Source organism: Lutra lutra, chromosome 10 (genome assembly GCF_902655055.1).
Source record: "Lutra lutra chromosome 10, mLutLut1.2, whole genome shotgun sequence".
NCBI lineage: Eukaryota > Metazoa > Chordata > Mammalia > Carnivora > Mustelidae > Lutra > Lutra lutra.
The window spans coordinates 76,314,477-76,328,862 of NC_062287.1; the positions used below are offsets into that span (position 1 = coordinate 76,314,477).

General features: G+C 40.7%; 1 long non-coding RNA gene across 1 annotated transcript; it reads left to right on the plus strand.

Annotated features, from left to right (window-relative positions):
• The first annotated feature begins 12,561 nt into the window (after positions 1–12,561).
• On the plus strand, positions 12,562–14,177 carry LOC125080085 (uncharacterized). The gene is made up of 2 exons (XR_007121207.1): positions 12,562–12,907; positions 13,982–14,177. It is a non-coding gene; the product is annotated as an uncharacterized LOC125080085 (long non-coding RNA).
• Positions 14,178–14,386: the final 209 nt, after the last annotated feature.

Genomic DNA, 14,386 nt, shown 5'->3' on the forward strand with positions numbered 1-14,386 from the left:
TTTCCCAATTCAATGCAAAATGTCATCGGTGTATTTAATTGTCTCTTCTGGATATTTGATCTGTTCATTGTATTGTGCTAGTGACTGGAAGCCGTGATACTACAAATAGAAAACATAACATTTGTTTTAAAGATGCAAACCATCCTTGACCTTAAGAAAATAAAAACATCCTTTGCTTTGTGTCTCAAAGTGATGTAATGTGATCATAGCTTTTGTTGTGTTGAATGAGAAGATGTGGACTCTCATTTTGTTGCTGCAAAAAAAAAGTATTAATAAAATGCTCTATTTATCCTTTTGTAAAAATACAATACATTAATTTGGGTTTACTTTATTTAGTTTGAAGCTTCATGGGAATTTAGCTTTTTTGTGCTCCAGTGAAGCCAAAGCTAGGTTTGAGAATAATAACCTTTTTAGCTACTTGAGCTCTAATGGAAGAACATGGTGCTCTTGTTATTACATATTGTAATATGTTATTACATACTACAAGAGAAAATAACTCTTGTTATTACATTATTACATGTAGAGTGTGTGGGATGTGGTTCCATAGACAGAATTTTGCATCAAGAAATGGGTCTCAGAGTCAGACTCTATCTTTCAATGATCGTCTTCTCATAGCTTGTGCACTAAACTTACAGAAAACTTTGGGAAAAAAATTCAAAAGTTGTCAGGTCAAGGATCCCATCTAATTTGGATTATACCTGTAGATTGTGCTGGTCATTGTCCTAACCATTCTAGGCAGAGTATTCCTGTAACTCCACAATGACCCAAAGCAGGTGCTCCTTTTCAGCCCAGATTGCAAGGGGAGAAACTGAAACTCATGAAGGTTAAATAACTTTTCCGAGGTAAAACAGAGTACTGGCATTATATTATAAGGTGTCAGCTAAACCAGCAAGCCGTGAGCAAGACGTATCAAGGTAGCAGCCCGTGCAATGTCTGTGTTGCTGGAAAAGTGATCATTCCACTCCAGTTCCCGATTTGACAGATGTGTAGAAAGGGAAGACCATAATCATACAGCTCTGGAATCTTCAATTCCTAGAACTTTATTGCTCAAAAGGACTCATGGGATGATTTAGGTGACATTCCTTATTTAACTACCAAGTCTCAATGAGAGAAACTGACTGGATACAGAGGATACAGAGGATGTTATGGGTTTGGAATGGAGTTGTTATGGTAAGCTGTGCGTTGTGTTTTTTTTTTTTTTTTAAAGATTTTGTTTATTTATTTGACAGACGGAGATCACAAGTAGGCAGAGAAGCAGGCAGAGAGAGAGAGGAGGAAGCAGGCTCCCTGCTGAGCAGAGAGCCCGATGCGGGGCTCGATCCCAGGATCCTGAGATCATGACCTGAGCCGAAGGCAGAGGCTTTAACTCACTGAGCCACCCAGGTGCCCCCTGTGCATTGTTTTTATTTTTACTTTCTTTTCTAGCCAGGATTTAATGTAAGAAGTTAATTGAAGAATATTTATCGGTTGAACCACAACCCCATATCCACAACTCACATAAGCTCAGAGTGTGTGTGGAAGGCGATGGGAGGGGAGGGAATGTATTTTCTCTCCCTACCATCCTCTGCACAAAGAAACAGCAGCCAGAGACCCAGCTCTCTTACGGAACCTCACATGACATCCTTGTATAACTTTGGCAAAAATGAAAGCGTCTTGGATCTAATACTTTATAATTTTCCCAATTCTATAATGCAAAAGTTTACATGTCCTGTAAGAGAGTAAGAGAATCGTTCTAATGATGTCTCCAGAAATTACCACTGGCTACCCTCATTTGCTCCTACACCTCATCTTCCATCTTCCTTTTTTTTTTTTTTTTTTTTTTTTTGAGAGAGAGATTGTGCACAAGCAGGGGGAGGGTCAGAGGGAGAGAGAGATCTCAAGCAGGCTCTGTGCTCAGTGCAGTCTGATGTAGGGCTCAGTCTCAAGACTCTTGAGATCATGATCTGAGCTGAATCAAGAGTCGGAAGATTAATGGACTAAACCACCCAGGCACCCCTTCCCTTTCTCCTCACACTCCTTTTCCTCCTCATCTCAATGCGTATCCCCATCTGCAATGTTATATATATGAGGTATTTTGTAATTTGCAAAATGCTTTCTTATGCATTATCCCATTTCATCCACACATCTGTCTTGTGAACTTGAAAGGCCACATATCAATATTAGCATTTCTACTTTCCAAGTAAGGGAACTGGGTGTAAGAAAGTGTAATTAACTTCCTAAAGATTCCCTAGGTAGGATTAGAACAAGATATAGACTATTTGGCCACAGTAAGAGAGTGATTTATTTTTATCTTTAAATCACTTTATTACTCTTCTGATTATAAATGTGGTACAAGGGAAAGGAGCTTTATTAGGTAAAGAACCGTTTTTAGAAACAGCGGAAATGAGGGTAGTTGATACTCTCGCTATCCAGAAATAAAAGCCATTTAATATTTCTGGAATCTTTTATAAGAAAAATATGCAGAAGATATTTGACAGTTCTCAAATCTGTAGTCATACTTGGTCTATTTCAGCAAACTACTTTTTGGATTGACAATATAGCATGTGTATTTTCGTATTTAAACAATAGTCTAATATTTTACTGCATCTGCATAAGCTGTATTTAATCTATGTATCCAGTACCTTATTTTTGAAAATTATATCTATCTTTGCACCTTTTCCCCTTTACCTTTCTACTTGCATGGATGATTTGGGGAAATGCAAAGTTATATATGCACACTTTAAACCTCTATAACCATGACGGATATTTAAGTTACTAGCCCTCGCTTATTATTCCTGTGTTTGTCTACCGAGAGTGCTACTGGCAATCTGCTTTTCTGGGATTCATTTGCTAATTTATGGGTTCACTCAATAAATGTTTAATAAGCATTGTGCAAGTCACTATCCATACCGTGGTGAGAAAACAGCCCCTGCTCTCCTGGCTCCTAAAATCCAGGTTTCCTCTCTGAGGTGTTTGCAGCACCCCAGCTGCCCAGACAGGGCACACAGATATGACTGAAGTTAAGAGGCTTTTCCCTGAGAAAAGGTTTTTCTTAATTCCCAAAACTCTCAAAGGTGGGTGCATTCAAGGTGCTCCCCATGTCAATTTTTTTTTTAAAGTTTCAGGTGAGGATACTTTTCTCAGCCTTAGAGGTTCCCACGCTGGGGGGAGTCCCGGCCCTTTGGCGAGATCAGCATCAACTACCTCCAGTGCCTGGATCTCCGCAGGAGGGGAGATGAAAGAGCTGAACTTCCAAGCTCATTTTCCAGCTTTCTTTCTGTCTGTGTTCCTCCCCTGGGTTTCTTTTCTTTTCTTTTTTTTTTTTAATTTAATTTGTTTATTTATTTGACAGAGAGAGATATCACAAGTAGGCGGAGAGGCAGGCAGAGAGAGAGGAAGAAGCAGGATCCCCGCCGAGCAGAGAGCCCAATGCAGGGCTGGATCCCAGGACCCTGGGATCATGACCCGAGCTGAAGGCAGAGGCTTTAGCCCACTGAGCCACCCAGGCGCCCCCTCCCCTGGGTTTCTAATGACCTGCACATTTTTTCTATCTCACCTCCCCACGCTTCTTATATATACTCCCTTGTCAGTCTTACCCACAGGCCATGGCTACTGAGATTTAATTCTTTTTTTTTTTTTTTAAAGATTTTATTTATTTATTTGACAGAGAGAGAGATCACAAGTAGGCAGATAGGCAGGCAGAGAGAGAGGGGGAAGCAGGCTCCCCGCCGAGCAGACAGCCCAATGTGGGGCTCGATTCCAGGACCCTGAGATCGTGACCTGAGCCAAAGGCAGCAGCTTAACCCACTGAGCCACCCACGTGCCCCTGAGATTTAATTCTTAATGGGGTGATATCACTAGCAGGGTCTTTTAAAATTCTTTTTTCTCCATCCTCATACAAGACCTCAAAACTGCATTTTTATTCTGCGGCTGTCAGAAACACTTCCTCTGTGAAGGTTGCTCTGTGCCATATAGTAGCTGAAAATGCCCCAGCTTCTCCAAGCTTCCTCATGAATGTGGCCAGGCACCTAAAAGCTGCTGCAGCTGGACCTACAACCCTGTGCCTTGTCCAAATTCAGCAGCTTTTATTGAATGAAACCCTCAGATTTTACCAACAGCAAACCAAATGAAGAAAACACTTCACTTTTGTTAAATCGCATTCGAGGACGTGTTTTATTACTTTGCTCAATATGCATTAGATCCAAATCCTTGCATTTCTAAGGGTTTGAGGGCTGCTTTTGCTGTTGCATTAGTGCACTCTTGGCATTTAGAAATGAAAAGACATGGGGTCCGCTTGCCACGTCTCCTCTTTGTCTCCCTCTCCAGAATCTTAGAGACGGGCTGTTTGGCTCAATCGCTACTTTTATCTTCGTTCCTCATTTTCAGTTAGTTCTGTTTTTCATTGTTTGTTTATTTAGGTGTTATTATTTTGGATTTTGTTTCAAAGGAGGACGTGAGTAAGCGATCTGATAATAATAATAATAATAATGTAATAATAATGCTATAAGAATCTTTTATACAGGGCTTATGAAATTCCCAGGTTCCCAGGGTTTCACATGTAAATATTTAACTCATTTAATCTTCAAAATAACCTTTTGTGGGGTGCCTGGGTGGCTTAGTTGATTGAGCAACCAACTCTTGATTTCGGCTCAGGTTGTGATCTCAGGGTCCTGAGGTCAAGCCCCACATAGGGGCACCGCATGGAGTCTGCTTGAGATTCTCTCATTCACTCTCCCTCTCCCTCTGCTCCCTCTCCGTGCATGCTCTCTCTCTTTCAAATAAATATGTAAACAAAATATTTTTTTAAAAAATCTTCAGGGGCGCCTAGGTGGTTCAGTGGGTTAAAGCCTCTGCCTTCGGCTCAGGTCATGGTCCCAGGGTCCTGGGATCGAGCCCCTCCTTGGGCTCTCTGCTCAGCAGGGAGCCTGGTCCCCCCTCTCTTTCTGCCTGACTCTCTGCCTACTTGTATTCTCTGTCTGTCAAATAAATAAATAAAATCTTTTAAAAAAATCTTCAAAATAATCCTTTGTGGTAGATACTATTGTTAACTCCATTTTGTAAATGAGAGGAAGCAGGCACAGAGAAGTGAAGTAACTTATCCAAGGTCCTACAACTAATGGGGTAAAGTAAGGACATGAATGTAAGCTGCCCGGCTCTAGATCGTATCCTCGTCATCACTACAGTTGGCTGCCTCTAAATAGCTGTATGACTTTGAGAAGTAACTTAATTTCTCTGAAGCTCTGGTTTTTTTTTTCACCAATAATATGGCCCTCTAATACCTAATTTGTAGCTGAGATTGTGATTAAATAAAATAATAAATAAAGTCTGTAGCACAACTTTCATGTTAGTATTTAAGAAGGGTCATCTTGTACCTTTCCCCCTTGTGCTAAGGAAACACAAGGTATGGACTCTTCAAGTATGACCTCAATGTCAAATTCATCACAATGGGTCATTTTGGAAACCATCTTCAGATATTTTTATCTTTACCAAAATTAAATTACTCAGGGTAGTTACCTAAATTACTTTTCTATTTATAGCTTATAGAGTCTATGCAACAGAAAACAGGTGCAGAATAATCAGGTTGTAGGATGCTATTCATATGAAATATATACTTATCAGATGATATACTGTGTAGTAAAAGGATAAAGACATGGATGGGAAGGAAACACAAAGAAGTATTCATGGGGGTGGTAGCTGGAAAGGAAGAAAGAAAATAGATTTAGGAAAAGCCTAAGAGAAACTTCAAATTTGTCATTTTTAACTTTGAAAGATGATCTGAAGCAAACATGATAAAATACTAATATTTATTTATTCTTAGAATTTATGTATGGTGTTTTATTTCTTTTTTAGACAATTCTCTGTATTGTAAAATATAAAAGCAAACCAGATAAGATATTTTGCCTGGGAACACAAGTTTTATTTCTCTCCAGGTTTTTTTTTTAATCTCTGGGCTGCCAATGAAGATATTGTCATAATTTTCCAGAGCATTTGACAGTTTTCAAGAGCCATAGCACTTAATGCAACAGCTTTGGGAGAATGTTTTTATTTTATAAAGTCAAGATAAAGGTAGAATTATACACAGTTATGAACAGGTTTATGAATCCAAATGAAGTTCTTGGGCACAAAGCCAACAAAAGTGTGCATGAGAATAAATGTCACAGATGAAAGCCTTTTTTCTGACAGATCTCATCCGTCTATAGGACTGCTTCTCAAAGATTAAAAAAGAGGTTTGAGAAGCATATCTATCTCCTTGAATGTAGGGTGGAAATTACTGCATCACCATTAATCTAAAGGCATATTAATTCTCAATTCCAGTTGCAATGGGATAATAGAAAAATCAGAATTATGTGGATTAAATATCTAAATCTGCCAAAACCTCTTTTTATAACCCAAGGCAAGTCACCTCAGCTCTTTGGGCTCCAGCTTCCCCATCTGGAAGATAAAGGAATTCATTAATCTTGATAGTTTTCTAAAGTTCCTCCTGGTTCTGAGGCTCTGAAGTTTTCTGATTTTATTCCCACTGACAAATAGCTGAGTTCCTCAAGTTAACTTAAGATTGTAATTGTTCTCAGAATTCCATTAAATATAAAACTAAATTTTTACTTTCTTGTCTTTTTTTTTTTTTAAAGATTTTACTTATTTATTTGAAAGAGAGAGAGAGTGGAGAGAGTGAGCAGGAGATGGGGGAGGGGCAGAGGGAGAGGGAGAAGCAGACTTCCTGCAGAGCAGGGACCCTGAAGATGAGAGGCTTTATGCCAGGACCCCGGGATCAGGACTGGAGCCCCCCTGGGATCATGACCTGGGCAGAGGGCAGACACCTAACCAACCTAGTCATCTGGGTGCCCCTAAATTTTTACTTTCTACCTACACTCTTATTGACATTTAAAAAATCTTGATAGTCATTGGAGGTTTGTTCATCCTGGTGGGCTTCTTTCTGTGATGTTACTTTCTTTCTGACCCTTTAAAGAAACACCTTACACATTCATATAAAACTGTGGGTTTGACAATTATATGGAACCCTGTATTAAGTAAATGTCCTGAAGTGAGTTGACATAGTTGTGTGACCAACACAAGTCTAAGTTCTAGTAACAGGTCACACTCAACTTTTATAGGTTTGATGGGATATATTATAAAGTCCTGGCACTGGGAAGGAAGAAAATACATGCTCAAAACCCCTTCAATGTATAGATGGGGGAGCTGCAGATGGAAACATGAAATGACTGGTCAAATTCTCCCCAGGTAGTTAGTAGCAGAAGGGTTATGTTAACCTACATCTTGGAATTCATAACAGAGATTTTGAGATAATTCAGAAACACGCTTTCATTCAGTAAGTCAGGCAGTCTGTCAAGTAAATATTTATTGAGAATGTGTTATGCGGCAGGTACTAGGAGTATGGTGGGGAAAAGAGCTAAATGGATTCTGCCTTCATGGAGCTGTAAATACATGGAGGTGACAGAAAATAAAGAACGAACAGAAAAATCACTTATGCTTGTGATAGATGCTATGAGAGAGATGTATAGGTACATTGAGAGGTTCAAATGGGGGACTTGACCTAGTCTATGGGTGGAAGAAAATTTTCTCAGGGGTGTTACATAAAATGTGAGACCCCAGAGGTGGGTATGACTGAGCCTGCCAGAGCACGACAAGAAGAATGTTTCAGAAAGAGAAAATGGTATGTGCAAAACCCTAAGGTGGAAAGAACTTGGTAATTACTTTGGTATTTTAGTGTTAGCACTACATAGATGTTAATGAGTATGCACACAGAACAAGTGAGACTTACTTAATACATAGATATGTTAATCAGTTAAGCTTAATTCTAGCATACTAAAACATTTTTTCAGGAGTTACAGCATTTGCCCATTCATTACTTCATTCAACATCTATTAAGCTATATGCCATCCTTATACTATACTACAGAGATAAAAAAATGAATTAGGCATAGTCTCTGCTCTTGAGAAGCTAATGGTTTAGGAAAGAAGAAGAATAGAACTAAAAATAGCTATAGAAGGAATGTCATCAGAGCAAAAAAAAAAAAGAGAGAGAGAGAGAGAGAGAGAGGGCTCCTGGGTGGCTCAGTTGGTTAAGCAATTGTAAGCAACTGACTGATCATGACTCAGTTAAGCAACTGACTGATCAAGACTCAGGTCACGATCCTGGAGTCCCAGGATGGAGTCCCACATTGGGTTTCCAGCTCCACGGGGAATCTGCTTCTCCCTTTCACCTTCTCCCCTCTCATGCTCTCTCTCTCATTGTCTCTCTTGAACAAACAAATAAAATCTTAAAAAAAAAAAAAAGAACGAACTTCATACATATAGAATCTCTCATTTGGGCAGCAAATTCACATATCAACAGCAATTCACAATCATTTCTGTCATAAATATGCCACTGTACCATTTCACTTTTACACATGATTTATCACAATTTGCGATTAGGCATTTATTTGTTAATAACGTTAATATTAAATTATTTTTCCCACTAAACTGTAAATGCTGGGAGGCTTATCTTTTGCTCTCCATATTATCTCCAAGGCCTAACATAGATTAGGAACTCAACAAATAATTAATGGGAGAATTCATGGTCATAGAATTCATGCATAGTCGATATGCAAGCAGAATTATATTATCCTCCTCATTAAATTAATTCTTCTTGTCAGAAGGAAAGTCAGAGACAGAGAGAAGACATCAAACTAGACTTTGAAAGTGGAATAGATGTTTGCCCACCTTATAAGAGGAGGAAAGGCATAGACTCAGAGGCCACATCACTGGCAGATCATGGAGGTGCAGCTACAGTGATGTGTTGGGAAGGTGTGAGCAGGTGATGCAGATGGACTATCACGTATGCTTAGGAACAGGTGCTAGGCTGAATGGGATGATTAGCCTGGACATGTTGGGCCTTAGATGGCAGACTACACTGTTTAGATGTTATATTCAAGAGAATTTTTAGTGGAGCCTAAGATGAGCATTTCTTTCTCATAGGATGTTGCATAGGAGTGGGGAGGAACTGGAAGTGGGTTCTGTACAAGAGCGCCAAGGCAGACATGGTGTGGGGGAAGATGATGTACTCCGGGAATCATAGTGTCTTTCCAGATGTTAAGATAGAAGCTTGACTTTTCATTAGTTTCATATCCACCTACTCACAGCTCAAACCCAAGAGCAGGATATGGAGAATCAAAATATATTGACAAATACATGATTCATGCTTTTTGCACCTTGCAGAAAGAGTCCAAGTCTCAGAGTGATCCACTTGTCCCTGGCTTTCACAACTCTAGACAGAAAGAACTAGACACAATATTTATGAAATAATAACTTCTCTCTTTCTTCTTTTTGAAAAGCCCGTCTGAAACTCAAGGTTATCCACAAGGACAAGACAAAGTGTCTCAATTTTGGTTGTTTTCTCTCTCATATTTCAGAGCATTTTTGTTCTGAACCCTAAATTGGTTTCTTTCCTCAAGGAAGTTGATGCACTCAACTCAGAGAAAAATAGACTCATCCAAATGGTAGATTCAAGTTAAGGTTTGACCATACTCCATCATTTTTTGTGCTTTTTTTTTTTTTTTTTTGAAGTTGTATTTCTTTAAAAGAATTTTTTCTTGATAGAACATGGTTCTTTATGATATGTCTGGAAACAAAAATAAAATCTTAAAGTATCACCAGGGGGCTTGTAAGATCAAAATCGTACTTCTTTATCAGTCATGGTGGACATTATAGTTGCCTGCATTAAGGATTTATTTTTAAAAGCACAGAAAGGGATGGGTGATCCAAAACATCCCCCTTACTAGGAGTTGACAAATTCAATGTTGGAGTTGGCCTTACATCATGTTGAGAAAGGGACAGGCAGGGCAAGGTAAGGGTCTCCATGAGTAGTCTCACAGAAATCCCAAGAATGTGGAGGTGTAAGGAAACCAGACCCCCCTGCCCTACGTGTCTGAGAAGGGGGGTAGTCTTATTTAAGACAGTCTCTGCCCATGTCCAGCCTCGGCAGGTCCAGGTGTCCCCAAAGGAGGGGTGGTGTCAGTGAGATGGATGGGAGAGCCACACAGCGAGTTCTGGTCAGTAGTCAGGCATCTCCACCTTTGTTCTGATTATCAAGCTTCTTATATAGGCAGTTTAATGGGGGTAGGGGGTTTATATTCATGCAAAGGACATTAAAGGACTCAAGCACTCATCAAATAATTTCTCTTTGTTCAGCCCATGTTATTCTAGCTAAGCTATAATGGGTACAGACTGGTGCCATGGATGGGGTTTTGCTTCTTGAGTAATCATGTCCCTCAGAAAGCCATGGGAGGTGCTTTTTGGTGACTTATTCTGGGGTGTGCAGGAAAACAAGAGATAGGTTTATGGAAAACAAGAAGCTATCTGAAGAAATTAAGTATATAGGAGGGAAGTAGGAAAGAGAAGGCATTGCCTTTGCAGGAGGCAGGGTGTATTTTAATGGCTCCACTTGTGAAGGCCTTGGACAAACGTCAGCCTAGGGAGGAGACCGTCTGCTGTACGCATCTAAAGTTCTCCATTGTCCTAGGTACAGAATAATTTACCTCCTTGAAGTTGCTCTGGCCCATAAGCCTAAGAGATGTTTGTAGCAGATTAGCAAGGGGCTCCTTACTTGAGAGAGATAACGGGGATCAGAGTAAAAGGCAAGAGACTCAGACCATGCTTATCTGCGGGGCTATCCGGCCCTAGGCAGCCAGCAGGGCTCTCTGGCCCTCAGCAGAGTTAGGCCTGCATCAGCTCAAACCTTAACCTAGTGGGGCAATGTCCTCCACCAGGCCTCACGGCTCCCAACAAGTCTCCTGTGGTCAACAGAAAATAAACAGACCCTAAAAAGAAGTGAGCCATTAAGGATGTTACCCACTAGTCCTGCTTACACAAAGGTGTTGTCAAGTAGAGAAGTCAAAAGACTTAAGTTCCCTGGTTAACTTTCTATAAAAGAACAACGCTAGAGACCCTCAGTAGCCACCCCGTTGGGATCCTTCTCACTTCTGAGAGCTTTCTCTGTACCCTTGCTTGAAAAACATTTGCTTTACTCATTGTCTGTCCGTGAGATTCATTCTTCAATGCCATGAGACAAGAACCTCTCTCTCTTGCATCCATACCTCCAACGGTTTATGAGCAAACCACTTCATTTCTCTGAGGTCAGTGTCCTCATCTTCAAAATGGGCATAAAATGCAGAGCTCACTAAATCGTGGCAAAAATTAAGTCAGATAACTTCATCTGTGAACTCTGTAAATCTCTATAGGGAGCCAAACAAATGCGGGGACTTCAAGCTTCCCCATTTGGGTGAAGTTAGCAGCTCTGCAAAAGGCTCTCAATAAAAGGAAAGCATTTCACCGGACATAAACATATTAGCCCATTGGTAACTATGAATCTTTTATGATCTGTTACAGGTTTTCAAAATGCCTTCAGTTATTCTCTGTAATTTGATCCTCACTCCAATGTTGTGACTTAGAAGGGAGAAGAGTCATTATTCTCTCTTTTTTTTTTTTTTCAAATAAAAAAAGAATCAAGACTCAGAGGTAGTCTTTGATTTGTCCAATATGGGGCTAGAACCCAGGACTAATAGGACATTCTTCAGTGTGGTTGGGCAGGAGCATGACTGCATGAAGACCCTGTGTGGGGAGAGGAGAAAGGAACACTGAAAATAAGGGAATGATCCTGGAAGCCTGGCATGTCATGTTCTGTTTTGCTCACTGACAAGAAGTTCCTTTTTTTTTTTTCACATAACCCTTATTTATTATTGTCTTATTATTGGTGCTTCCCAGCAAATGTACTGAAGGAAGCAATCATGTTTTCTCTTTATGTTTTCCCACAGTACCCAAACCGTGCCTCTCACCTAATATAGAATTGAGTGGAGGGAAACTCAGAACACCTCCGCATTTGCTTCCTAGGGCTGTCATTAGAAAGCATCACAAGCTGGGTAGCTTGGAACAACAGATATTAATTATCTCACAGTTCTGGAGGCCAGAGATCTGAAATCAAGTTGTCAGCAGGGTCAAGCTCTTGGTAGAGGTGCTAGTGAGTGATCTGCTCCAGGCCACTCTTCTAGTTTTGGTTAGTTCCTTGGCTTATGACAGTATAACTCCAATCTTTGCATGACATTCTTCTCCCTGTGTACTTGTCTGTCTCTTCACATGGCATTCTTTTTATAAAGATACCAGTCACACTGGATTAGGGACCCACTTTAGTTCAGTGTGACATTATCTTCACTCAACTAATTATACCTACAAAGACCTGATTTCCAAATAAAGTCACATTCTGAAGTCCTGTGGGCTAAGACTTCAACATATAAGTTTGGGGGGGGACATAAGGCAAGCCATAACAACCTCCCTCTGGTCTTAAGAGATCCTAGAAGTCTCTCAGTTTTTCAGAGCTTTTTCAATTGGGGACCACAAAGCGGCTATTCTTAATAATCTCTCCATTTTTTTCCATTTAGTTTGAGTAATAAAAGTCTTACAAAATATTCTATCTCTTGGCTTATTGGGGGCATTGGTTGCCTAGCATTCTCTCCAAGATGTGTGGGGAATGTGATTCTCTGACACGGCCAGAAGTGGGAGAGTAAAGATGCATTCCGGCCAGTGAGGAAGACATCACAGAGACGCTACATGGTCATTCTGCTGACAAGGAGTCAGTCTGATAAGACACGTTGTCGATCCCCTCAAGAATCAGATGGCAGAAGTCCTAGATCAAAGGGCAAGAAATAAAATGAGCACTGGAGACAAGGGCATAAAACAAATGTACTTGGCTGTGTGACTGGTATCCCAAATCAGTCGAGAGTCTGATTTTTTCCACTTGGCAGTTCATCTTGGTCTATGCTTAACATTACTCAGAAAATTAAGTGGATCTCTTCAACGCAATGGCAACAGCAGTCACTGCAGAAGGTAGAGCTGTTATTTGGAGCGAGTATTCTCCAGTCAAACACACATATCTCAAGGTAAGATCTGTGCAATTGAAAAGTTGCCTGAAAATCAAATAAAACCAGAATCCCTCTAGGTCACTCTGCTTCTGGGTCCTAATGAGATCACGTAACAGCTAAACCTGAGGTCCACTCCTGGCCTGATGTCTAACTTTCCTTTTTGGGGAGATTCCCTTGGGGTGTCCTTATCCATCCGAGTCACTGACTGGGTTTCTGATGAATTTGGCGCCAGAGGACTGATCCACCCCGACTTGCTGCAAAGTGACTGGAGAGCTTCCATCAGGGACCCTTCTTGATACCGCTGTCCTGGCCTGCAGGGTCTCCACATGTGGCCTGCCCTTTGCCAGTGAATTACAAAGAGGGAGATTGGAATGGGATGCCATTTCTTTCGGTCGCCTGGCTTCAAGGTACATGGTTGGCAGCAGAGTTCTGGCTGGGTTTCAGCCCCAGTGTTTCCCTCCACCCAGACTTGTCCCTTTACCACTCTAATCTTTCCCTTAGTTACAATGCAGCTCAAGACAACCTGAAGATTCTACAAAGGTGGGTCAAAGAAGGGATCCGGGATTATAGAAGGTTTTCAACTGATCACTATTTAGGATTACTATTCAAAGGCCTACAGATGTCAAGTGTAGTAGGTAGAAGGAGAAAGGAGAGTAGAGATGGGGTAACAGAAAATTCACACCCACTTGAAAGGGGACAGCAGTTCCTCAGTTCCAGCTGATTACGGCCCAGTGGAACTGATGCCACCTTTTTCTGAGAGGCAGAAAATCGAAATATTTATGTGGCATCCCAGAATTATTATTTTTAGATACTGGCAAACATAATGGCAAATCAACAAACAATGTGAGCTAAACAGAATGTCTCCAGGCCAATTCGGCCCTTAGGCTCTCATTGGAAGTCTCTGGGCTGGCAGTTTAGAGGCTATGTGACTTGGGAATTTCTCAGGCTTCTCATATAGGATGCTTTACTCATTTCAGGCCTGACTTCACTCATTTCAGGCCTGACTTCCTAGAAAGATCTGTGACTAACTCCCTGCCATGCTCTTAACCTATGTCCCAGTGGCATACATCACCTTTTCCCCTTCACCTGCAGCTGTGCTGGAAAGCATCTGCCCACCTCAGAGGCCAGCCTGAAGAGATTGAAGTCCAGACAGAAAAAACATTTTCCTCCTCATCCATGAAAGCCTACATGCCATTCATTCAACCAATACGGACTGTGTGACCACGCACAGGCAGATACTGCATGTTTGTCATGGAGTTTATTACATGTTTAGGAGACAAATTTTTAAGAGTAAGTAAGTAAATAAATAAATAAATAAACAAATAAATAAGAAATTTCAGAATGGTATGTGTTAGGGAAAAATAAGTGAGTAATGGGATAGAGAATGGTGGGAGGGTAGAGTTCTACCTTAGACTTGGTTGTCAAGAAACCTCTCTGAGGAGGAAACTTATACAGAATTTCTTAAAAGAGGAGCTGAGATGGGGATTCCTGAGTGAT